The 23,824-nt window shown below is 42.0% G+C and overlaps 1 protein-coding gene across 2 annotated transcripts in view; it reads right to left on the bottom strand.

Annotated features, from left to right (window-relative positions):
• Nucleotides 1–23,824, bottom strand: part of LOC109400817 (uncharacterized) — a 138,447-nt gene that overhangs the window by 87,589 nt on the left and 27,034 nt on the right. The gene's annotated exons all lie outside the window — the stretch shown is intronic.

Below are 23,824 nucleotides of genomic sequence, written 5' to 3'. Positions count from 1 at the left end.
ATAGTTTGTCCTTGGTTTGTTCTTATAAGGATAAAATGAGTAATTATTGAGTTATTTTCCGGTACAAAGTCAGTTATTATTTTTGTTCTTTTATCTCTTATTCCCAACAAACAAATAACACATTTTGCCATTCAGCCATTCTTTTTAAATGGCAAAATTTGATCTTCTTTAGTTATTTCCATCTACCCGGGATTACAATACAGTTTTTTTTCAATCATAAGAACAAAATTTACAATTATGATGATCTTATTTGAAATAACTTATTTTGTTCTCAATAACTCGATAATAAATTATTCAGATATTCTTCATTTTGAAATATTTTGTCCTTGCTTTGTTCTTATAAGGACAAAATTAGTTATTATTGAGTTATTTTCCGGTACAAAGTCAGTTATTATTTTTGTTCTTTTAGCTCTTATTCCCAACAAACCAATAACAAATTTTGCCATTCAGCTATTCATTTTTAATGACAAAATTTGATCTTCGTTAGTTATTTTCTTCTACCCGGGGAGGCTGGAGGCGGCTGGTACCTAACAGTTAAACGGCTTCGATTAACGAAAAGGATCGCCTGATTGGTCACACTTGGACAGAAGTAGTCGGACCCGACCCCGATGCAACTACGACGACGACGACTTTGTGGAGAAAGTTGAACCAAATTAAATAATGGTGTAAAAATGCGGTAATATTGCGTCGAGTGCTTGGAGCTAAATGGTCGCCAAGTGAGGTAATTTCTACTGAGGCGGCATGGCCTCCAACAAATCTGGATCGGGTGCTGGATGCTGTGGCGGTGTGGTGCGTAGTCGATAGTATTTTTATTTTGTTTTGCTGGGAGGTTGGTTATTTAGTGATCCGGCAGTCTATACGATACAGGTAGGTAGCAGGCCGATCAAGTTGCTGCTTGTGGGAAGGAAATGGAAAAGTAGTACCTACTCGCTGTGCGTAAGCATGTGAGCTAGACAAACCTAATGGAGATAGACCGACCGGACCCCATATGACAGTTGGATAGCTGGTTTCGCAGGGTCTCCAGGGGTAAGATATTGCAACATTATAGCTGCGACGACAAACGCGGAAAACGATAGACGAACGAAACTGGAGCAAAACGTCTGAGATTGCCGCAAGACTGGGACTGCGTAGTAAGTACAGCATCAAAGCGTTTTTTCGTGCGTTGTGATTAATGGAATCAAGGATTGGAATTATGTCACGTCGGTTTTTTATGGCTGTGAAGTAATAAGTTTATGGGATTGCGAATTTCTTCTTTTAGTTTATTTCTTTGCTATTTACTACCATTAACGATTCACGTGTTCAGGGCATAGTGAAATATTCTCTGGGGAATACGTTATTGGAGTAAGCCAAAGTAACTGAAGTGGAATTCTTGCTGGGACTCCGAGCAAAGGCGGATAACAAAGTGATATCACTTTGATACTACACAGATCGAAAAAAGAGTGTAAAATTCTGTGACATATGATGCACATGATTGGAGCGGGGAATATCACAGAAGTTTACATGACATATCATGTAAAAGTCATAAAATGACATGTAAACTTCCATTATATGTCATGTAAATCAGCGTGACTCTGTGTGTTTACATGACATATAACACAAATTTACATGATATATCATGTAAGCCATCATCATAGTAAGTTTACATGACGTGTAAATCTCATTATTTTTATCTGTGTAAACTATGTTATCGGTGTTATCATTTTGTTATTTTTTTTATCATCTTTTCCAATTGATAATAACAAGATGATAACAAATTTAGTCACCGATTATTTTGGTTTATCGCGATGACATAAAAATACCAAATGATAACAAAGTATGTTATCTGTTTCCAAATGCATATTTTAAAGCTTTCTCAAAACTGAGAGTCTGATTAACCTCGAATCTAAACATAGATTTCGCTTTCCACCTTCAATGCGACTGTAGTACGGAAGCGTGGCCTTTAATTACTCTTACTCTTTCTGAATCCCGTTGGTTTAGGGGCTATAGGCTGCGCCCGACAATCATTCGATCAGGGTTCGAGACCCACCTGGATGCAATAGTTGAAAACATTGGTTGTACATTATAGTAAACTTTTTTTCAATTGGTCGATAAAATAACTCCGAAAGATAACTAATTGATAGCAAAACCAGTAATCAATCAGCTGTATTTTTTCATGTTGATAACTAAATGTAATGTTGAACAAAATATTTTAAAACACAATTAGTTATCAACTTGAACTCAATGATAACTTAACGTCTTATCATTTTGGTATTCGAGAAGTGAATTTGAGGTATCATTTTTGTTATGTTGGCTCTTAATTCAACCTAACAAACTCAATTATCAAACGAATGATAACCGCACATTTAAAAATTCTGAAATTTGCACGTGACGTAAACCATTAAAGTACTTAAACATTTCATGACTAAAAGGCAAATATGACTCAATTTTACATCTATCCTGTAAGTTCGGTTTGTCCTGCTGGGTTCCAGTCTAACACTTGCTTTGAAGATTTTGCCCCTGCGTAGAGTGTGGCCGACCCACCTCCACTTTCGCTCCCGAATTTCTGTCGCTATCGGCTTTTGATGACATCGACGATGGAGCTTCACGTTGGAGATCCAATTATGAGGCCACCATGCACGAATTATATACCGCAGGCATCTATCTATGATAAATGCGTGTTCTCCGCTAATACACACACACCAGGTTTCACTAGCGTATAGCAGCATAGATTTCACGTTCGAGTTAAAAATTCGGATTCTGGTGCATCGACTAATCTGATTGTTTTTCCATACATTTCTTAAACTTGCAAAAGCAGCCTTCTTGATCCGTGCACCTATGTCGATCTTAGTGCCGCCATTTGGCTACCAAGATATTAGAAGTTTTCAACATTATCCACTGATTGACCAGCTACCGTAAAGCTGGAAGGGTTGACCGTGTTTACATCCAACGATTTGGTCTTGTTGACGTTGATGGTAAAACCTGCCGCTGAGGAGCGATTGGCAAGATCATCGAGCTTGCTATGCATATCAGAGCGCCGTTGAGCTAGGAGAGCAACGTCATCAGCCAGTTCGAAGTCATTTACCGCCGTTCTACGCATAGTTGTCCCATGTTACTTTTTGCCGATTTTGACTTTTTTGAACCAAGTGCTCTATTTTCACATATATTTTCATGAAACATAAAAAATAACACATGTACTTTGTTCGAAGACTCCATGAAAAGCATGTCAAGCCAAATTGTCCCACTGTTGATTTTCTACGCATGTCTGTCCCTCAACTGAAATTCTACGCATAACAATCCCACTATACAATTTCCACGTAAAACAGATACATTACGCATTTTTGGTAACTTACTTCACCTAATAGCATGGCTATTTCAATGCTGCATCCAGTTTGAAACAACAAACACCAATCTGATAAAATAGTAGTTTCAACCCACCTTTTGTTTGTTCCAAACTATTGGTTTTGGTTTGAAATAATCACACTAATTAGTTGTTTCTACTGCCCAAAGATTTGTTGTTTCAAACCAAAGATTTGTTGTTTTCAACTACCGTAAGGTGTTTGTGTTTACTAAAGTGTAGGTTGTTCCAGTTCAGGTAACAAACTAAAATTTTGGTTAGATGCAACCGGCTTGGCAGTTGAAGCACACTACTATTTTGTTTGGCAAAATGTTTACTGCCATTTTAGTTTAAAACAAACCAATTTGTTGGGTTGTTTCACTGTCCGTTTTCTCGCCTCACCGTCAACAGCAACCAAGATTTTGGCGTCCGTTCTCTCAAAACAAGAAACAAAAGCTTCTCGATCAGAAAACGTTCAGTGAAAACCACCATTTTCTAAGGTTGGTACACCCGATTATTTTTTTGCACGGGGGATGCGTACCGTGCAAAAAAAGTTTTTGGTTCAACATTCGAAAATCCGTGCAAAAAAAGTATTATGATTTCTCGTATGGCCGTGCAAAAAAAAAAAAATCCGTGCAAATTGAGAATCGGGTGTAATACGATTTGAAAATGATTCTTTTTGGGATAAATGTTTTATGTGTTTCAATGTTTCGTAAACTTTCGGCTGGTGCTGGGGAGGATGACCCTGTTTTTGCTAGTTCTGCGACCATAAGGATTTAGCAGAAAACGGATCCTTTTATTGTACCCAGCTGAATTGACTTACTAGTACACGTGAAAAAATTCAGAATTTAAGCGAGTTTGAAATATTGTTGGTAAGATAGTTGATAAGTTTCACTCTTTTCATTTAATGTGTGATTGGGATGTTTGGTTGAATTAGTGAGTCCGTGAGTATCCTTATAATCGCCTATTTCCTATATACAAAAAAGGATACTTGAGGTAATACCAAATCAAAGACCAACTGCTGGAGGTACTGAACAGTCAATCAATAAATCAATTGATGGGAGATACACCGAATAAGTGAGTGACTTTGTGAATGAGATTTATGAGTGTGTGGGTTGATGAGTAAATGAGTAAGTTGATAAGCGAGTGAATTGATAAGTGAGTTGGCTTATCAATGGGTTGATGCGTATGTGAGTGACTGTTGAATGAGTGTGTTAATGAATTATTTAATAAGTTGATAAACAAATGACCTAGACGTTCAGACTGTTCAGAGACTTAATGAGTGAGTGAATTCTTGAGTAAACTTGTGGGTGATTGAATTGTCGAGGAAGTGTCGTCACTACGAGGTTTAAAAATAGTGAGTATATTAGTAAGTTGTGTCGTAGATGAGTGGCTTTCTGTGTAAAAGAAGTAATAGAGCCAAAACCTTCTTATTTTTGTATTTGTATTAAAAGTGAACACGGTACCGTAATTGATTGTTTTCGAATAGGATGAATATGGAATCGTAGCATTACCAAGATGCATGAAGCAATTACAAAGACGTGAACTGCTTGTAATCGCAAATCAGTTCCATTCTTTGCTGGGGTTCCTATTCATATGACCCATAGAAGCAGTGGAAAGCGATGACAATTTCTGCCTAAAGACCTTTTTGGCCTAATGACCTTTTCGGCCTTAAGACCTTTTTGACCTAAAGACCTTTGACGACTAAAGACCTTTTCGGCCTAAAGACCTTTTCGCTCTAAAGACTTTTTCACTCTAAAGACCTTTTAGGCCTAAAGACCTTTTCGGCCTAAAGATCTTTTCGGCCTAAAGACCTTTTCGGCCTAAAGACCTTTTTGGCCTAAAGACCTTTTCGTCCTAAAGACCTTTTCGGCCTAAAGACCTTTTCGGCATAAAGACCTTTTCAGCATAAAGACCTTTTCAGCATGAAGACCTTTTCAGCCTAAAGACTTTTTCGCTCTAAAGACCTTTTAGGCCTTGAGACCTTTTTGGCTTAAAAACCTTTTCGGCATAAAGACCTTTTCGGCATAAAGACCTTTTCGGCATAAATACCTTTTCGTCATAAAGACCCTTTCAGCATAAAGACTTTTTTAGCTTAAAGACCTTTTCGGCCTAAAGACCTTTTGAGCCTTGCGATCTTTTTGGCATAAAAACCTCATTGGCGTACAGATCTTTTCTACTGCATGATCTTGTCTGTTTAATGATCTTTTTGGCCAAATGACCCTTTCGGCCAAATGACCTTTTCGGCCTAATGACCAATCCGGCCTAATGACCTATTTTACCTAATCACTTATTCGGATAAATAAATTCTATGATGTAACAATATTTTGCGGTCACACGACGTTTTTCAGATCAAACAATATATCTTCCTGGCGACTTTTTCGGCCTAACAATATTTTCGGCCTAACGACATTTTCGACCTTATATCGGTTTTTGGCCTATATATTTACTTGAATGGCTCTGGCAATGGCAATGAAAGAGCTATTTAAGAAAAAAAAATGAATCCATTTACGTAATGGATACATTTAAGTATCCCCGAGTTATTACTTTAATGGAAGTTCGAGTATACGAAACCCAGTGGCCCAGTGAAAAATTCTTCGTTTGATGGAAAGTTTTCTCAGACTGGAGTGAGAATCGAAGCAACACTACGTGGCTATCAATACGTCTCAATGGCTGGCGCTGCTAACCGCACGGCCACGGAACCCATACTTTATAACTCGCTTACTAACTCAATAATTCACTCATTAATGTACTCACTTACTACTACGGCACAGACCTCACATACTCATAAACCAACAAATTCACTTACACACTATGTCACTCACTGACTTACTAACTAGTGAAACCTGGTGTGTTTCAATGGATAACACTCAACGACTGCATCAATAGATGCCTGCGGTATATAATTCGTGCATGGTGGCCTCACAATTGGATCTCCAACGTGGAGCTCTATCGTCGATGTCATTAAATGCCGATAGCGACAGAAATTCTGGAGCGAAAGTGGAGGTGGGCCTGCCACACTCTACGCAGGGGCGGAAACAAAATCTGCAAACAAGCGTTAAACTGGAACCCAGCAGGACATCGCAGCAGCGCAGAACCAGAGGCTCATGGCGGCGCAGCCTCAACAACGAAATCAAGCAAGTCGACAGAAATTTGACCTGGCCACAGGTGAAGGCAATGGCTTGCAATCGCCCAGGATGGAAATCTTTCAATTCGGCCTTCTGCACCACCGTGGGTGCCCAGGACTGAAAGTAAGTAAGTATCAACGATTGCAAGAGAGTTCGTAGGGAACTTTCTGGCTGGATTCATGAGTGAACGCGCTACAATGGGTCAGATATTTGCCATGCGCCAAGTGTTGCAGAAATGCCGTGAATACAACGTGCCCACACATCACTTGTTCATCGATTTTAAATCATCGTATGATACAATCGATTGAGCCCAGCTATGGCAGATTATGCACGAATACGGATTCCCGGATAAACTGATACGATTGATCAAGGCAACGATGGATAGAGTGATGTGCGTAGTTCGAGTCAGTGCTGTCATGCTAAAATCAGAGCTGGTTACTCAAAGTTTTCAAATTTCAGCGCCCCTTGTACCAGCACGCCCACAAGGAAATGGTTTCACTATTGCGCTCAATTTAGAATTATTCTGGGAAAACTACTCCATGCATATTTATTTAACGATTATTTCCCGTAATTACTGGAATTAATTTTACGAGTTTAGCAAAACTTCTTCCTAAAATTGCCAGAAAAAATCCAGTATTATCTCCAAGGACTTCCCAGAAATTCATATGAATTTTCTTCAGGATTTATCAAAAAAAATATGGAATGTTTTCAAAAAGAAGATAATCTCCGAATTTTTAAGAAGATTTCAGCAAGAATACCTCTAAAGATTCCTTTTAGTGTCTTTGAAAATTACTTAAAGAATTGCTCCAGGGATTCTTTCGGATATTCCCCAAGGGGGGGGATTTGTTCAGGAGTTTCTCAAAAATTGTTTAAGGCTCATCTTGAAACTGGACCACGGGTTTCCACAGAAATTCTTTCTGAGTTTTCTCAAAAAAAAAATAAATTGAATGTTCTTTAAAAGAGTGCTAATTCGCCAATTGTTGAACACTACCCAAATGTTGAACAGTTTTTGAAAATGTTATTATAAATTTAACTTAAGTAGTTTTCCATCAACATAAACGTATGATCTAGATGCGTATACATGTGTGTCATGATATTGCTCAAATAAAGTTATAAAATTATACATATTTTACGTCAAAAATATCGATTGAAAATTTTGTACCGCTGATGACACGAAAACTGCACAATTCTTAAGATTAATTTTAAGAAATTGCTGTTACGAAATAAGCTTTGCTGGCAAATCGACCACAAATATCAAAGTCACACCATAGTTACAATAACTGGAAGGATGTCCTTAACAGTTTAACATTGTTTAAAATCACATTTTCATTGTAATTTCATTTGAAAAAAATATTTTTCTTATCACAGTATCATTATGCAGCTAAGATCCAATTGTTGAACACTAGCATAACCTACGATGTTAGCATGACTGCCAGATATTTTTTTTCACTTCACCTTTTTCAGGAGCGATCCACGGATTTCCAAAGTATTTCAGGGTCGTTCCAGGGGTATTCTAGGGAGTTGACTGGGTCCCATGGGTTTCCAGGGCTATTTCAGGGGCTTTCGAAGGCGTTCTTTTCTTCTGTCATTTCCGCTTCTAGTCAAATCTTTTCAGCAATTTTTTGCATTTGGTTCTGTTTAAAACGATTTTCAGTCCACTATAGCTCTCTTCAAATGGGAAGCGATTCCTTGGGAGCGTCCATAAATTACGTCACATTTTGAGGGGGGGGATGAGAGGAGTTCAGCAAAGTGTAACGAACCGTACAAAAAATCAGAGGTCTCATACAAAAAGTCCTATGTCACACTGGGGGGGGGGGGATTAAATGGACAATTATTGCGTGCCGTATTTTATGAACGCTCCCTCATTTGAATGAATTGTCACTCAAATGACTAACTGGGCGCAAAACACGAAAAATCCGGACAGAGTGAAAAAATATTGGATGTCGGGTCAAAGTCGGATCAAATTTTATCAAATGTTGGACCACTGTTGGACCCACATTGGAGAACTGTTGAGTCTAAGTTGGGTTTGGTGCCCAAAATAAAAACAGGTGAATGATAGGTTTATGTCTGGTTATACGTCATCAATTACGAACAAAGCTTCAACCGTTCAACAATTAGCGAGAACCGTCCAACATTAGGATAAGCAAGCTTAAGGAAGCGTTCAACATTTGGGTTACAGACTTTCCATACAAATGTTCTATTTTCTCTTAGAAAATGGAATTTAAGGGAACACAAATCCAATGGGCAGTATAAGGAATAAGTAGATCTAGACGTTCACTGGATATTTTTCAACTAAAGTGGAATTATGCACGGAAAAACAAACGAAAACAAAAATGCCAGTACAAACCGTTCAACAATTGGCGAATTACCCTATATAAATTCATGCTTTAATTCTTGAATGTTTAACATTTCTGAAAAAAAATCGTTTAGAAATATTATCAGAAATTTTCTTAAAATACATTTTTTTCAAAAACTTCTCGGAATATCTCCAGATATTTTTACTAACAATTCTTAAAAATGTACAGTTACAGGGGATTTTTTTTTCAAAGATTTGGAGATTCTAGAATTATTCTTTATGAATTCAGAAATTTATCAAGAATATGTTTCAATAATTATTGCTTCAATTTCCCCAGAGGCTCCTTAAGGTATCCATTTCATGGATTTTTGGGCATCAATTTGGAAGTTCTTCTAGAAAATTCTCAAAAGATTCTTCTGCAAGTGTCTCCAGTTTTTTATTTCTTTCTGTTTATCAATTTTAAGAGAGTTTCTTCACAGGTTTCTCCAGTAGTTCATTCAGCTATTCTTATGGAATTATTTAAGTTTTTTTTCCACAGATTCTCAACTCCTGCAGAATTGCTCCAGATTCTATTCCTTAGCTTCACTTCCTTAAATCCCTTCAGAAATTGTATAAGAATTTCCTTCAGAAAATCCTCAAGAGATCCTTCATATACTTATTTGAGGATTTCTTCAAAAGTTCCACCAGTATCTTTGTTTGCGATTTCTGCAGACATGTTTTAAAAGATTCCTTCCGAAATTTCTCTATGGATTTTTTCAGAAATTCCTCGATCATTTTTTCCTTGCTATTACTTGCAGAGTTCCTTTAGACGTTTCTCATGACTTTTTTTTTCTATGAATTAAGTGCCTATCTTATGGTACCCATGTATTATTACCTTGGGTATTATTCCAGGAGTTGCTTCAGAAAAAACACCATGAATTGTTTCAAGATTTTTTAGGAATCCTTTCAAAATATTTCTCAATTTTGTTTGGGAGTTTTCAAATGTATCTCCGAAAGTTTAAAAAAATCCTTCAGCGGGATTCCTTAAACAATCTTTCAGTAATGTTTATGCAATTTATTGAAGAACTTCTAAAAAACGCTGGATGACCATCTACGCAAATTCTGCAGGGATTTCCAAAGATATTCTAGGAGATGTTTCTGATGGAACAGCAATTTCTAAAAAAAAAGTCTTTGTGGAGATTTCTACTGAAATAACCGAAAAGTTTCTAAGAGTTCTTGAGGAAACCCTAGGATGTATTTCCCAAGCAATTCTTGTAGGAGTTTGTAAAAAAATAAAATAATTCCTGGAAAACTCCATGGAAGAACTCTTGGGAAATCTCTTGCCAAAATTTCTCGAAGAAGTGCTTACTATTCTAAGGATGTTTCTGGAGAGAAAAAATTTCCTCAAAGAAATCTTTCCTTTTTTTCCTGAAGAAATAACTGGAAAAATCTTTGGTAGACAAATATCTGGAGAAACTGCCCGGGAAAACTTTGGAGGAGTTCGTAGAAAAAAAATATTAAATAATAAATTTCTTAAAGAATCCGTGCAGATGTTATTTAAGTTGACCTTAGAAGATATTTCGGATAAATTCCTGTGGTAATGCAAGGAGGAATACCTGGTGAAATTCTTAAGGAATCTTAGAATGAATTCCTGTAGAAATTTCTGAATGAATCCCTGAAAAAAAACCCTGGATACTGTAATAAGGGAATTTGCAATGGAATCCCTAGAGCAATTCCTGAACAAATCTCTGCTGGTCTTCCTGAAGAAATACCTGAAAGAATTTCTTAAAGAATACCTGGATAATTTTCTGAAGAAACTACTGGAAGAATTCTTGAAAGAATCTTTGAAAAAAATTCTATAGGAATTTCCGTAGAAATTTCTGAAGCAATCCCTGGAGAAGTTCCGATGATTTTTTTAAACGAATCCTTTGAAAATGTTGAAAGCAATTACTGTATGTGTCATAAGAAAACCTACCTAAATGAAATCTTGAAAAAAAAAATCTGATGGAATTCAAGTGGGAATATCTGAAGGAAGCGCTGGAGAAATTCATTAAGGAAACCCTGGAAGAAATACTGGAAGAAGCCTTGGTAGATTTCAAGACTGAATTCCACGAGTAATTTTAAAAGGAATCAATGGATTAATTTTCGAAAAAACCCATAAACATTTACCTTGAACTTGAAATCCTTTTTTATTTTTGTAATTTTTGAAGGATTTTCCACGAGAATTTTTAACGATGTTTTTGAAGTTTTTTTAAAATAAATATTTGTAAGAATTTCTGAAGGCGTCTGTGGAACAGTTTCTAAAGTTATTTGAGAAATTTCTGGAGGAACTTTTGATTTTCTTCAAGAATCGCTGAATGCATTTCTGAACCTTTCTTCGGCCTTAGGGTCAATTTTGACCCAAAACGTACACTACGCCAGCGACCTGTTCCCAACGTAATGCATTAGGAAACCCATGATAGCTTCTCTACAGTAATTTTTGGATACATTTCTGAGGGTTCCTCTAACAAAAGTTTTGAAAGAAACTTTAGGCTCTCTGAAAGAAATTCCTGGAGGATTTCCTGAGGATGTCTATGGAACAATATCAGAAGTAATCCAAGGTATTTGTTTTAAGTTTCCCAATAATTTCTTAAAAAATCTTAAAAAAAATGTGGAGAAAATTCTTTGAGTTTTCTAACGGCATCAACAGAATAATGAATCAATCTGATTTTATTTCTGGTAGAATTTTCGAAACATTTGTTGTATTTGGAAATATTTCTGAAGGAATCTATGTAATCGTATGAGCGCAAAAAAAGTAAAATTTACAAAGATAAATTATTTTATCTAAATATAACAAGCCACAAAAACATAAACGATTTGTTGTATTTGGGATAAAAAGTTTCCATTTCGTCTCGAGACTGGAAAATTATAATATTCACTGTATATTTGGAGGATAACGATATATTCGTAAACTGATATAGGTTAATTTATTATATTCAGGAGGGCGGAATAAGAATGCCCTAGTACAAAAGGTGATTATTCTTCCAAATTCGTGAAGCATAATATTTTGAAAAACGACACATACAACTTTTCTTATATTTATGATGCCGAAAACGATTCCGTCAAACATCAGATAAGCAATCTCGGTAGATACTATAAAAGACTCTTCCGCCCTTCCAAAATTATAAAGTTTCTTTTATTTTTCTCACTCGATCAAGAATGGGAGCGTTAATATAAGCTTGAATATCAGAAAGGAAGTTTTTTTATTTTGTGGGCGCTATCATATCGAAAAAGTCATAGAGGTGATATTCCTATATACCTAGAAAAGAGGAAGAAACCATTCCGAATTCCGCATTCTATAAAGGACTTTTTTTACACCTACGGAGGCGCTGAAACTAAAGCATTTTTTTTCTTACATATACATATGAGGACGCAGACGTGCAAACTTGTCATATTTAAGGGAAAATTAGAGCATAAGGCTGAAAAAAGTACCAATTTGTCCAACTTTGGAAAGCTTCACTCCTTCCCAACTACGTCACAAGTTGGCGCCTATACAAGGGCGTCAAGCTCGTACCCAAGGAGGGAAAGGAAATAAACCCAATACCCAAGTTCCATATATTAGGCGCCCCTCCATCTTTTACTGAAAATAAGCCTTTTCTGCCCTTCAAGTGTTCCCACCCTACTGTATATAAAAAAACGCCGAGGTAATTTTTTCGATAGGTTTGCGCCCTACCTATCGAAAAAATTACCTCGGCGTTTTTTTATATACAGTAGGGTGGGAACACTTCTTAATTTCACTAAGAAGCTATTTTGTTACATGTTTTCTTATGATTACGAGAGCGCTCATACTGGGAGTTGAAAAATCTTTTTTTTTACTTCAAGAGCTGGTTACTCAGTCAGTAACTTGGAGTAACCACGATGATACCACTGGTTCGAGTATCAGGGACACTCTCTAGTCCCTTCGAATCTTGCAGAGGGTTACGGCAAGGTGGTGGTCTTTCGCACTTGATGTTTATCATTGCTTTAGAGGGTGTAATAAGGAGAGCGGGGATAAACACGAGTAGAACGATTTCCATGAAGGCCCAGCTGCTTGGTTTTGCTGTGATATAGATATTATAGCCTGCAAATTTGAGACGATGGCGGAAACGTACATCCGACTAAAGAGTGAAGCCAGGCGGATTAGTCATTAATGTGTCGAAGACAAAGTAGGTGATGGCAAAGGGCTCCAGGGAGGAATCACCGCGCCCGCCACTCCGAATTTCAATCGACGGTGATGAAGTCGAAGCGGTTGAAGAATTCGTGTACTTGGGTTCACTGGTGACCACCAACAACCACACAAGCAGATAAATTCAGAGACGCATAGTGGCGTCTACAAAACGCTGATAAAACAGACAGTATTCTCACGAAGCGTGTACTATACGCAGGCCCGGATTAAGGATTGTGGGGGCCCGGGGCCCGAGCGGATGTGGAGGCCCCTCGGAGAGATGATCAAAAATGTTTTTCCTTATTTTCGAACAGTACTTGAGCAATATGAAAAATAAAGATAATGTTAGCAACCATAGGCGCCAACTTAGGGGGGGGGCAAGCATGGTTTTGCCCCCCCAATATTTGACGATTTTTATTGATTTTTCGATTTTCCCATACAAAAAATCCGAAAAACCAGGCTTTGCCCCCCCAATAATTTGACCAAGTTGGCGCGTCTGTTAGCAACCGAAAATGGTTTTTGTGGGGGCCCCTAAAATGTGGGGGCCCGGGGCCCGCCCCCCCCCCCCCCGGGCCCCCCTTAGCTCCGGCCCTGATTATACGTGCATATGTGATATGTGCAGAGGACAAACGCGCCTTCAGAGTTTTCGAACGAAAGGTGCTGCGTACCATGCGGGATGTTGCGAAATGCAGATGGAAGACGGGAATTAGAAAAGGTGAACGAACCATGAGCTGCATCCGCTGCTGAGAGAACCAACCATCGCCCACGCCGCGAAAATAGGCAGGCTACGGTGGGCGGGTCAAGTCATCAGAGGACATTCCGGCCTAAGTCTGACCAGTAATTATTTAGTACCACAAAAAGTGGCGAATATGGATATCGAAAGATAATTTTTTAATATGATAACAATAGTTTAATTCATACAAACCATTTTGACCTGCAATTGATTGATGGAAGTAATATGGTTTTACAATAAAACCCATGGGTGTCTGCATAATAGTACCTGTAAATACAAAAGAAAAACAAAGGTTCTGTTATTTGGTTACCCACCATCATGTAGCAATTGGATAGAGTTTCTAGCTTTATAATAGTATAAGAATCCATTTTGGCTGAATTAACCAGTGATCGCCTCAATTATTTCATGGTATGTTTTCTTGACCTTATGGAAATGTTCTTTAAAAATGCTAACGGAATTACAGAGGGAATATTGTTAATGCATTCAAATTTTACTTATTAAATCTTTCTGAGGAATTTCTTGGTGGAAATATATAAAACATACATAACTATAAATAATGTTGACCTACAAGTTCAGAGTTATTATGTTATATTTCATAAAACATTTACTTCGATACTGCGCACAAGATAGTTAGATACATATTAGTTTTAGTTGAAGGGATGTTCTAGAATTCTAGATACTCCAAAAACTCCATGAAATGTAGGCAACAGGATTTACAAGCGAAACTAGTTTTCAATGACCGTTTGTTATCCATACGACACAGACCAATAAACTTCCAATAAGTAAATCAAGTATTGTCCTGAGCTGTACACGAATGCTGAAGATTTCCCGAATATTCAGTAGAATTCATTATACACATAATAAGTAATACAATATAAGTCTTTATATCTATCGCAAAGGTCGGTTAAGATCCTTCAATGCCTATCGATAGTCGTAAATGTACATGAGCTCAATTGAGATCTGCGAAGATACACAGAGGTTCGCTCCATACAAATCTTAAATTGTTTGCACGGACAAAGAATGACCAAACATTGGTCTACGAGGTTAATAGATGGCGCTTTACAATATCCAGTTGGTATGATAGGCACGGAGATATTCTATAGTCAAAGAAGACACAAAAATACATATTAATCCAAAGCCATATCAGGAATCTAATCCACACATCCTCAGCATGGACTATTGTTGAAAGCGCACGGTCGTAGCCACAATTTGTTTTAGAAAATGGATTAATATCTGAGCAGCATGAACCGTAGTCCATGGATGGAGGATATCAGAATTGCAAAACATAGGTCTTATCTATAGCACTGATGATCGGCAAACCGTTTCAGTTAGATAATAAACAATCACCAAACCATCCAGATCGTGCCAGTACAGTGTTTTGAAATTACGTCCAGCCAAGGGACCACCCATTAACGGAGAATGCCCGTATTCGCCACCAAACTGGTTCACATTGCAGTGGTCGCCCTTCTACTTGTCTTACATCATAACAGCAGAGCGCTCCCAAGTTGGTTATGTGGTCCGGCCATCGTACCGATCTCCAGAGATATGCTATCAGCGAAAAGTAAACTAGCCGACACACACTCACTCACTCGCTCCAATTTGGTCTCCCCCAACAACCAGCCAGGAAAGAATTCAAGATCAAAATCAAACCACTTTCACTTGCGGAACTGAACTGAAAAAAATCGTTTTTGCCAAGGTACTATGGTGCGGTGGTTAATTTTTATGCTCGCCCTCTTCTTCTGTGGGTCGCTGCTGTTGCCGCCGCCGTTGCTGCTCATTGGTTGACGGAGTTGGTTCGGTAAGGTGAGCCCTTAACATCGAAGTGAGCAGCGGCCTGCAATAACCAAGTTTGCGTTTGTTGTTTTTATTTGTAAAACGGTTTTAGCAGGAAGGCTGGACGGTTGAGCGGTATAGGTTAGGTAGGGTATGTATGTTTTTGCCCAGCCGTGTGGTCTGCTTCTCCTTGTTTTATGAGTTGATGTGACCATTCCGGCTCGTCGCGTCGCGGGCCCACTATGGGATGTTTGGTCTGTTTGAATGGTGAAATTGTTATTTAAGCAACGGGTTGCAAAATGAAGATTTTCACAGTACTTGACTCGAAACAAGACACTGAAGACGATCTTATAGTTGAGGTCAAAATACGAATCTGTCAAAGGATGCAAATTCTAAGTGGAATTAAAAGGAACAGTACTCTATACGATTTTCTTTTTACTTACAGTTATTTCACTAGCAAGCCCAGATTCATTATCATCAATGAGGCTTGCCGAGTCCTTTGGCTGCTGTTAGTTCACCGAATCAGTTAGCATCGCCCTAAATGCACTCCTTTTTTTTAAGCTATGGGGCTATAATCTACTCAACATACACCTGAACAGGGAGGTCCAGGTAATGTGGGGTAAGGGACCGTCTTCTACAACAAAAGTAAAAGCCAGTACTACTCTCTCCTCAACTCACTCAACACATTTCTATGGTCACCATACCCTTCGTCTCTCCGGAACCACCAAAAAGGCATTGCTTCAGAGAGGAGCTAGTGCACATCGCACACTCAAGGTTAGCTGCGTAGCCTGCAACAACGAACATCGATGACTCGTTTTGGAGAGTATATCACGGTAGCATGCTGGCGCTTAGCCAGTTTCCCGAGTGGTCCTCGCCACTCCCTTTGTCCTCGGAAGGCGGGCAGGGTCAACCCCGCCCGCGCCCAAATGTTTTGCAGACATCAAGAACTGATGCCCACGTGCAACCCGATCTAACCTCTAAGGAAGGGTATCACTACCCTTCAGGCCCTATGAGATCATCAGAAGGTTGCTTATAGCAGGTTCTTCACTTCCCCCGGCCCTTGTCGGGGACCCGGAAACGTCACCAGGACTTCCTCTCCGCGGCCACTTAATCGCTGTAAGGGTCGATTTCGACCGCAGGGCACCGGTATGACCTACGAAGCCGACTCCGAACCTCTGGACCACCTCTTGTACCGCATCTGAACTAGCCATTCTCTGGGTCCACGCGCCTCCTCCTCTGTAGCCTCTGTAACTCCCAGACGGCTGATAGCCGATGAAACGGCGTTCCAGCCAAACTCATCCCTACACATCCGCTGGACGAGGTTAGCCGGAGTAGTGTCCTCTCCGCATGTGGCAAGCATGCGTTCACACATTGAGCGAAAACGCGGGCACACGAACAAAACGTGTTCCGCCGTTTCCTCTAGACCAGCACAAACAGGACATTCGGGAGAACTCGCATGCCCGAAACGGTGTAGATACTGTCGGAAGCAACCATGGCCTGGAAGGATCTGTGTCAGGTGGAATATTATTTCCCCATGGCGCCTATAAATCCAACTATCTACCCTCGGTATCAACCCATTAGTCCACCTTCCTTTGGTTGAAACTGGCCCACGCGCACTACCATTTGACCATAGAGGCCATCCTGGCAGTCCTGCGTATGCCTCTTGTGCCGCGCATTTCTAAGCACTTCATGTCCTCCCTGATATGGATGCCGATAGGCACCATACCAATGATGACGCAGAGCACGTCGTGTGACACGGTACGGTCACAGCTTACGACGGTAGCATTCAGTACTTAGCACGGTGCCCCACGCCGGGCCGCAATACCTAAGTATGGACGTAGCAACACTAGCCAAAAGCTTGCGCTTACTGGCGTACACCGCAGAGCTATTGGACTTCATCCAGGACAGTGCCGCAATAGCTGTGGAGGCTCTTTTACAGGCATAACCGACGTGGCTACTGAAGGTAAGCTTATCGTCGATCATCACGCCCAAGTGTTTGACGGAGCGCTTTGACAGGATAGTGCACTCTCCTACACTGATCTCCGTCTGCTGCTCCGACTTCCGGTTGTTAACAACCGTCACCTCTGTCTTGTGGTGAGCCAGCTCCAGTTTCCTGGACCGCATCCACGCCTCCACAACCTTGATCGAGTGGTCGGTAGTCAACTTCACCACCTCGATCGTTTCACCGTAGACTTCGAGCGTAATGTCGTCGGCAAATCCGACAATCTCCACTCCCACTGGGTACTCTAACCTCAACACCTCGTCGTACATGACATTCCATAACACCGGATCCAGGATGGAACCTTGCGGGACTCCTGAGGTTATGTGAAAGCACTTCCGACCCACCTACGTGTCGTAAACTAGTACTCGATTCTGAAAGTAGCTTTCGAAAATCTTGTACAAGTACTCCGGTATCCCCAGAGGCAAGAGCGCATCGGCAATAACAGACCAGCTGGCGCTATTAAACGCATTCCTTACATCCAGAGTCACTACCGCGCAGAAGCGGATTCCCCTCCTCTTAGGCTCGAGTGCTTTCTCTGCGGTTTTTGTAACCGACAAGATAGCGTCTACGGTGGACCTCCTCTTCCGGAAGCCGTACTGGTTGCTCGAAAGACCACTTTCGCCCTCGGTGAACCTCAACATTCTATTGAGGATGATCTTTTCGAGCACCTTCCCTGCCGTGTCAATCAAGCATATTGGTCTATATGCCGACGGGCCTCCGGGTGGTTTCCCCGCCTTTGGCAATAGTGCCAGGCTCTGCCTCTTCCAAGCTTCTGGGAAAACTCCCTCGTCCAGGCATTTCTGCATAGCAGACCTGAACATCTCGGGAGCCTCTGCAATAGCTACTTTTAAGGCCAGGTTCGGAACTCCGTCCGGACCTGGGGCCTTACCTACGCTAAGGGACTTAGCTATCCCCGCAAGTTCCACATCGGTGACCCTCTCCTCATCGCCAGCCCCAGTCCCCGGCTGTCCTACGAAAGGAGGCCAAGGACTAGGATCATGACGCGGAAAAAGTCCTCCAATGATCCCCTCCAACATCTCTGGAGATTGCTCTGTAGGAGCCATCACACCTCTCGTCTTGGCCATAACGATCCTGTAATCGCATTGGCACTCTGACAGAGACCCTCAAAGCAGGCCTTTTTGCTTGCTCTTATCTCGGTCTTAAGCGCGGCTTTTGCAGCGGCGAACACCACTCGCCATTCGTTTCGCTCTTCCTCTGATCGTGCTCGCTGCATCCGCCGCCTAGCCCGTAGGCAGGCGCGGCGCAGGTCCGCAATCGCGTCGGTCCACCAGTAAGCCAGTGGCCTCCCATTTCTAGGGTGGACTCGCCTAGGCATGGTCGCATCACACGCACGTGAGAGCACCGCTACCAGCTCGTCGCCGTCTAAACCGATTAAGTTTCGCTCACGGGGAGGCGTAAGAAATACCTCTTCGTTGAAATATGATGCCTTCCACCTGCGAGGGCTTGGCCTTGGCCTAGCCGCCTCTTCATCTATCCGCTGTCTGCTGTTGTTGTAGTCGATACTGTAGCGAACCGCCAGGTGGTCGCTGTGAGTGTATCCATCATCTACTCTCCAGTTCGAACTACTTGTTAGGCCAGGACTACAAAAGGTCACGTCAATAATTGACTTCGCTCCGTTTCGACTATAGGTACTCTTGGTACCGACGTTAGCCAAGTCGACATCTAAGATGGCCCGCTGGTTCGTGAAACGGCTTCCCCATTCCACAGCCCAGGCATTATAGTCACCCGCTATTACCACCGGCCTTCGCCCTGTTAGCACGGTCGTTAAGCGGTCCAGCATTTGCGTGAACCGCTCGATCGGATACCGTGGAGGCGCATAACAGCTACAGAAGAAGACCCCGTTTACTTTGGCGACCACGAAGCCCTCATAGGTAGTAGACACCAACTCCTGCACGGGGTATTTACCCGTCGTCCATATCGCCGCCATTTTCCTGGTCCCATCCGAGGCCCAGTTGCCGTTGCCGGCGGGTACTCGGTATGGGTCCGAAATGATGGCGATATCCGTCTCCCACTCAGAAACCGCCTGACAAAGCAGTTGCTGAGCCGCATCACAGTGGTTCAGGTTCAGCTGCGTAACCGCACTGTGATTTGTTGTTCACTGCGGCATTCTTGAAGGCCGGGCACCCTGGACCACCCATCGGATGTCTGTTTTTCGAGGATTTCCCGGTACAGATCATGCAGATGGGCGGACTCGTGCAGCTTTGGGCCTTATGACCTTCAGCGCCGCATCGCCTACACAGTTTGCGCCTGTCGGGGCCTTTACAGTCCCACGACTTGTGTCCTGGTTCCAGACACCTGAAGCAAACCTCTGGTGGCTCGTGGAATGTCAGGTGACATACACACCAGCCCACCTTTATACTCCCTACTTTAACGGACTTTTTAACATCCGCCACAGGTAGCTGAACCAAAGCTATCTGTGTCCCTGCTGGCCCTCTCCGTAGCTTAACGGTTGCGGCGGCCACCTGCACATCGCACTGTTGCCGCAGTGCCGTGGCGAGCTCTTCCACTTCGGTGATCTCGTCAATGTCTTTGACCTTCAGAGTCGCCTCATGTGTCAGAGCCCTCACCTGCACACCCTCACCTAGGACCTCTTCTGCCAGCCTCTTATAGGCGGCGCCCTTGTGCTCCTTCTGGCGCTTCAGCTCCAGGATCATCTCGCCCGTACGAGTACGTCTAATACTGCGTACGTCGGCTCCAAGACCCTCAAACTTGGCGTCGCTTCGCATCGTCTTCAAGATGTCCGAGTACTTGGACTGTTCCGTCTTGATGACGATCGCGTCGCCTTTCTCGCGCCTGGCACCTGCCCTCCTACGCCTTGGCTTGGCGTCCTGCACTTCTACCTGCGGATTAACCTTCTTCTTCCTCTTCCGCTCTACCTTCGTCCAAGGGGGTCCTCCCCATGGATCACCCTACTCTGTGGCTGTTGGGTTATTGGGTTATTGGGTCCCGATGGGTTATTGCTCTTTATCTGAGCCCCTTCTGCACTTACTCCACAGCTCATGCGGCGGATTTGATGTTCGTCACAAGCTGATTGATCTTTATGTTCACGTTATGTCTGTCGTACAGCTCCTTCACTTTTCTCTTCACCTCGCCCATCGAGTCTTGAGTTGTGCTGCTGTGTGAGGGCATTGTGAACGCTCACTGGCTACGAAACCCAAACCCCCTAGCGCTCGCTGCAGTTTCCAGTGGTGTCACTGATGATCTATGCGTTCTGTCGTTTCTTTGGAACGCGTTCGAGTCTTGCCCAACTTTATCGGTATCTGTTGTATTCTTCATTTAATTCGGTCCCTACTCCAGGCCGCTAACTCCTTTAGGTCCCAGAATTCCTGTCGCTGCCGTAGAAATTAAATTAACAGATTTTACTTGATTGGAATTCCTTGTGTACTATTTAAATATTAACAAAATGTAAATATCTGAAGATTATGGCCACATAACTTAATCGAACGCCGCACAGTGTGACGGCCACACCGCGCGCGCCGCCGTCTTGGGAATAGCAACCTGTTAATCGATCCGATGCGATGCGATGCAGGAAGGAAGAGGTTCCGCTGCATGACCAAAGTCAAAGCTCAGCCGTAGTAGGTAGGTACCTAGATAGTGGGGCAGATGTGGTGCTTCTGGAGGAGGCGTGCGCTCACTTCGGACATAGTTAAGTGCTCTGTTAAAGAGAGGCCTATGCTCTGCGAAAACATGATCGATGCGGTTAGGAGCTTTTGTTTTTAATTGTATAATCTGGTTTATTGCATAGAATTAGTGGCTGGGCTGCTGCGGTTGGCGACGATTCCGTTCGTTCGAGTAAACAGGTGGGCTGGTCCAGCCAGGTATCGTGACGAGGAGTTTAAAACGTTGATTGATTGGTACAACTGCTGTGGTGCGGTCATTAAGTGTGCATATCCTCATTCCACATTACTACTCGGATCCGGACCGGACGGCCAATCAAACAATTACGCAAGCAGTGACGGATGGCGAAATCTTTCACTTTTTTTCGTTGACGCGGACACATTTCTCGCAGTTTTTTCTTCTGTTCGAAATGTGGAGAATTCGAACAATCAACAGCGATACATTTTTGGGGCGGCAAATTGAATCACAATGCGCGCGGTAATTATGAATAGCATATTCCCACTGCGAGACGGATTGGAATGCTTTGCTTGGCATTGCTTGACAATGTCGGGGTGGATGCGGGGGGTAGAGAAATTAGAGTAAAACGAGTGTGAAATAAATAGGCAAATGGGTGGTTTTTGTATGATCCTTAATCAAGAAGGTCTTGCTGGTCTAATGGTTACATCAACATGAGTAACCATTAGACCAGCAAGACCTTTTTGATTCAGGATCATACAAAAACCACCCATTTTGCTATGAATGCTATGAAAAAAAAATTCTGGGCACAATCGTAGTTTTTAAAGGCGTTCCGAGAGGTTTTGGGAGCGTTTGATAGCATTTCAGGGGCGCTTCAAGGGTTTTCAGGGGGTTCAGAGCGTTCCAAGGAGTTTCAGGGGCGTTTTAAATTCATTACGGTGATTTCGAGGGCGTTTCCATGGGATATTGGAGGTTTCGAGGCATTTCAGGAGCGCTTCATGGGGCTTTCAAGGCCGTTTCAGGGGGTTTCAGGAACTTTCTAAGAATGTTCCAAGGGGTTTCAGGGGCATTATCAATAGATAAGGGGAATTTCGAAGATGTTTCAATGAGATTATAGAGGTTGCAAGATATTTCTGTGGCATTTCAAGGGGTACCAAGAGTTTTCCTAGAGAGATCTCAGGAGCCTTTTGAGATCGTTTCAAGGTGTTTCAGAGAGTTTCAGAGGGTATCAGAAGCCTTTTAAGGGCGTTCAGGAATATTTCAATGGGATCATTGGGATTTCAGGAGCGTTTCAATATCATGAAGCACTCTATATACCACATGGCATCCCCTGAAATCTCCATGAAACCCACAAAATCTCCCCTGAGGTGCCCCTGGCACCCCCTGGATCCACTTTGAAAATCTTTAGGACACTCTAAAACGCCTACCGGTTGCAACCCCTGAAACCACTCCTGAGACCCGCTGGAATTCCCCGAAGTGCCTCTGAGGCCCCCTGAGAGCGCTAAAACCCCTCTGAAACGTCCTTTGGACTTCTAGAAACGCCCTGACACCCCCTAAAGCGCACTTGAGACCCCCTAAAAATCCTCTGATTCCTTCACGACACTCTGAAAAGCTCCTGAGACACACTGATACCCCCTCAAACGCCCCTGAGAGCCTCTAAAGCGCCTCAGAGATCCCGTGGAAAATCCTGGAATTCCCTGAAACACCTCTTAGATCCCCTGAGACGCCCCTGAGACCACTTGAAAGCAGCTTGCGAACCCGTGAAAACCTCATAGAATCCTTTAATACCCTTGACACTCCTTCCCTGTGATCCCCTGGAACCACTCTGAAACCTTGTGGAACCCCCTGAAACGCCCCTGAGATAATCTAAAACACCCGTGTGGCCCACTCAAACACCCCTGAAACCAACTGGAAGCACCATGAATCGCCTGAGGTCCCTTGAATATTCCCTAAAGCACTCCTGAGGTTCTCTGGAACCCTCTTGAAACACCTTGGGACCCCCTGAACGCCTGATAGGCTCCCAGAGACAACCTGGGACCACTTGAAATCCCCTGACCCCTTAAAACGCCCCGGGAACCCCCTAGAGACCACCCTAATTGTCCTCGAAGCAACCTCCCGGTCACTTGAGTTCGCATCTGATCCCAAATAGATTTTAAGTATGTAAAACGGTTTAAAAGTTACCAGGCCTTGAAGTTATGTTTTTGTAAAAAGTAGGTAGAAAAAAATAAATTGAATCTTGTAAAACTCACATTTTGCATGATTGCACCCAATCATAGTGGGCAGAATGGGCCCGTAATCGGACTTATTTAGAAGCCGCTGGTTTAGAAACACGAACTGATGCATTCTCCATGGATAATGGGCCGATTAATCGAATGGGTCATTTTGCTCCATTTTACCCCAAATCAGCCGTTTTTAATGGGTATTCTTTCAAAACTCTACACGCCGTTAATTTTTATATATATAAATTGACGAATATGATACTATTATGTTTACAGAATAGAGTAATGAAGAGTTCATGCAGTGTTGAGCCTAATAAGTGACCCATTTTGCCCTATTTCACCTTGCCTGTAATTTCAATTGATTCATATTTTTTGAACATGAATGAACAAATTTCATGCTTTTATATCTACAAAATTGCATGACGATCATACCATGCTATGCTTAGTCCAAGAAGTGGCGTATTTTACCCCATTTCACCCTATATTTGTGGTATTAATGAATGAATATAACGTACATGGCTCCAAATGCTGCAATAATTTAAGCTTATGATTGGAAGCAATATGTTATCAGCTCTACAGCAGTGAATGATGATGGGGTCATGCT

The sequence above is a fragment of the Aedes albopictus genome, chromosome 3 (assembly GCF_035046485.1).
Source record: "Aedes albopictus strain Foshan chromosome 3, AalbF5, whole genome shotgun sequence".
Lineage (NCBI taxonomy): Eukaryota > Metazoa > Arthropoda > Insecta > Diptera > Culicidae > Aedes > Aedes albopictus.
The sequence above is the reverse complement of the archived record's forward strand: the minus strand, read 5'-3'. Positions and strand labels throughout refer to the sequence as shown.